Below are 4,049 nucleotides of genomic sequence, written 5' to 3'. Positions count from 1 at the left end.
ATACCCGATAATGATACTTAAATGCATCTGATATATATATATATATATATAATTAATAGATTTCTGCCCGTTCCTGCCCGTTTCTGTCCGTATCTGCCCGTTCCTGCCCGTTCCTGTAAATCGTCTGTATGTAACCAGAGACGTATATATTACATATATTGTAAGATATTACATATATATTGTAATATATACATCTCTGATGTAACGTAATGATATTTCCCGTTAATTGGATAGTTATGGTGACGCGAGTATTATTTTATAATAGCTTAATACTTAGCATGGAAATAATTAACTATATACGTATTTGATCGAGTTACTTCCCTTGCAAACACGTTAATCGTTTGCCATTTCACCGACGACAGAAGTTTTATCGATATATGTTTTATAAAATGGAATTTTTCTCACTCTTTTCACATTATTTTATACAGAGAAGAGGTAGGAGGATGTAAAGATAAATGAGAGAGGAAGGGAAAAAGAAAATTTCGAGACTGATGTCGTATTCAGAAGAAAATAAACTAATAGTGTACCACAACAAAATAGCTTCAATTCACATAATTAGCTACTTGAGCGAAATAATCCATACAATGCAACCTGTAAACATAAGTTTGCATGTGAAAACTTATACAAATCGCTTCGATTTGATAATGAAACTTTGTACACCTTCAAATATATTTTTATTTAGTACAGAAGATCAGATTGTTGTCACCAAGCAGTTCATCTTCAAGGGAAAGCTGATCATGGATAAATGCAAAACTTGCTTGTCTAGTACGGCCATAATTTCGACAAAGTAATAAACCATGTTCGCTTGTTTCGTTTGCCACACGACAAGAACAGAGTGGGCTCTCTGCTATATGTCATAACTAATGAAACATTGGAAATGGTATTATGATAACCAAATTTCAATAACTTCGAATTCATCACTTATACGATATAAACTGATAAAAAACAACTCTTTAATAAATAATCTGTATATATTTTTATGAATTAATAAGTGTTGATGTGTTGAGTATACTCCCATCACGGCTAGACGTAATTTATTATCAATATGATGTAAAAAGGTCATTAGGGTTGAGTTAATCCTTTGTTCTTGTACTTATTGATGTGCAGACGACGTGAACGCTTAACAGGTCAATGAAAAGACACTTCTAAGTATCTTTCAAAGAGCATACGCAAATTTCCACCTCAAAAAGGTGACATTAGTCTGAAAATAGATTTAGGCTATATGTAAATAAGGAAGAGTTTTCATTTAGAAAATTTTCAAGTTTTTGAATATAATTCGCTCTTGCCTCACGAATCAGGTCAATAGTTTCATTCCTGAGTAAACGTTCTATTACGTTGCCTCCTTTGTCAGTCTACTGGTTTTATTCATCCATGGCTTATCGTTTGGGCGTACAGTGATAACTTTGATAGGAATGACACTATTGACTTGTTATATGATTGAATTGATTATAAATGAGTTAAAATGCATCAGAGTCCAGATTTAATGACAAATCCAACCAATCAATATTAAGAAGAGCATTATTCATACTTTCAAAATCAGCTGCATCATATTTCAAAATAGGTTTCTCATAATTCACTTGTTTGAATACAGTAAAAGAGATTTAGGGCATGGACTGGTGAATGGTCACTACAGAATGGTGGTGATACATAAGTGTTTCTTATTAGGTTTAGGTTGTTAGTAAAGATAACATCAATAGAAGTAGCACTATCAAGTGTTATTCTTGTAGGTTCATTTCATAAGACTAGTAAAGTTGTGCTTTATAAGGAGTCTTGATAAACAAGAGGCCCAGGGCTTTGACGGTCACCTGAGTAGTAGTTCCAATCTGGATTACATTTCCAATTCAGTACTTGTGTTTTAATACCAGTATGTAGGCAATCCTTGNAGTTTATTCTAGTATTCAATATTACTATCTGGTCTATATATACACCCGAGGAAAAATTTATGATTATTTATTAAAGCCTCTAACCAGAATAATTCAACATCATCCTTTTCCAAGTCCATTTTTCTTTTTGTTACAACGGTATTATCATGATAAACTGTAATCCCAACCCCCCGGACCAGTAGTTCTATCTTTTCTATGAGGAATTGGATTGTATTTGATTGTCAAAATCAGATATCAGGGGATTTAAGTGAGATTCAGTTATACATACAGTGTCATTATTTTCAAGCTCGGCTTCAATATGTGGGGGTTTATTTCTTAAAGATCGTACATTGAGATGAACAAGATTTAAATTTTGTATTGGTCCATGGTTAATTGTTACTTTAGTTTATTTATATTTGAATACTAATATTTAGTCATAAAACGTATGTTTTAGTGTCCAGTCTGAGAAAACTTAACTTTATTAACAAACAAATCAATAATACAATATTTACAATATTTCTGCATTGTATGTGTATTGCCGAGTGTTTACGTTGAAAATCGTTTTTATTTCTTCTGAAATGACGTGCAAATCTGATGGATTAAATATCAATGGTTGAGCTGACAGGATAAGTGATAACCGGTCTCAGTAGGTGTATCGTGTAGACGATAACATGAACATCAATGAACAGCTGCACATATCTACAAAACTCTAGCAATCCGGTACGACTATTACAAGGTTAGGTCAACACGACAGGTCATTTATGGCAATAGATTGTATAACCTCGATATTTGTCAAATCGAGTGTTCCCCTATTGTCTGCCTTGTATTCTTCGTAATAACAGCATCACTTCCATTTTAAGTGCGTAGCACGATAGACTACCCCACTGCATGTTTGAAAAAAATAGTTTCATACATAAATCATTACGCAATTGAGAAATCATATTACATAATGTTTATGCAATCTTATTTATTTTGTCACTGTTTAAACATCATGATTACAATTATTAGACTTAGTTTCAAGGGAAATCATATCAGGAGTTGTGATTTGAAAAGGTCTAATATTCTGTTGTACTGAAATATGCATTACAATATTTACTAAATATGATTCGTAAATCGGCTTTCAAATTTTAAGACAGCTTTTGTTAAGTGTTTTATTCTTTTAAATATCCATAATGTTCTGAAATTCAGTCATGGGCTATTTCTGAAACAGTTTTATACTTTACTGTGTATTACTGTAGCTGTGACATGTCTGTATCTTTACAAATTCATTTATTCTTATCTATTCATTAATTATTTGTTATTGTTTTTTGTAACCTAAATCAATCAAATTTGATGTACTGTTAACAGTAAACTGTCGTTATGTATTTATGCTCATGGTGTACACTGTCGCTGAACATAAGTGAAGTGATAGTTTACTTTATATTCGTTGCTCTTTACTTATAATCTAACCACGAAACTTTCAGACCAGACCCAAAATATTTTAAAGGAATGTACACGCAACAGGAAAATGATACATTAATTGGGTCTTAAAAGACTTATGTTTAATGTAATTTACAAATCTAATAAAACAAATATCGTTTAAATCATGTGAGAAAGGCAAAATATGCAGCAATTCGGTCTTAAAAATTGAAACATCTCTGAATATTGTAAAGTTACAGATCTAACATAACAAATATTGATGTTTTAATCATGTGTCCATGACATGTGGTTAGGACGAGCTGTACATCATACACGAGCGGTGCTATGTCTATAGATTATCAGTGTGGAGATGTAGCATCAGATTTAGTCTCACCCCTCACTATCAACAATGTTTACTCTTTAATGATGTCAAGACTCTAGACTTTATTCAGATTACGACGAAATAGATAACAAGGCTGGGTATTTCCCGGTATCTGATAATGACATGACCTTCATGAATGTGTTCTCGATAACAAAGATATCGATGTCTGTATCAATGTACGAAATGATTGTTACAATTGTTTGGTGTCCAATAAAAAATTCAAATCAGGATACATGAATAATAGTTTTATATGTAAACAGCTATAAGGACTAACGCCAAATCCTGTATTTTAACATACGGATATAGAAACTAAAACCTTATACTAGATATAGGCCGAGTCGGAATAAAGATCTAAAGAGCAAAAAGAAAAGCTCATTTCTTAAAGAACACATTTTGTTATTGTATTT

At 32.0% G+C, this 4,049-nt stretch overlaps 1 protein-coding gene across 1 annotated transcript in view; it reads left to right on the top strand.

Moving 5' to 3' along the window:
- The window catches only part of LOC110457508, a 63,794-nt gene that overhangs the window by 35,990 nt on the left and 23,755 nt on the right, over window positions 1-4,049 (top strand). The window lies entirely within an intron of this gene.

This window comes from Mizuhopecten yessoensis, unplaced genomic scaffold (genome assembly GCF_002113885.1).
Source record: "Mizuhopecten yessoensis strain PY_sf001 unplaced genomic scaffold, ASM211388v2 scaffold9159, whole genome shotgun sequence".
Lineage (NCBI taxonomy): Eukaryota > Metazoa > Mollusca > Bivalvia > Pectinida > Pectinidae > Mizuhopecten > Mizuhopecten yessoensis.
Note: the sequence above shows the minus strand (reverse complement) of the source record. Positions and strands in the feature narration are given on the sequence as shown.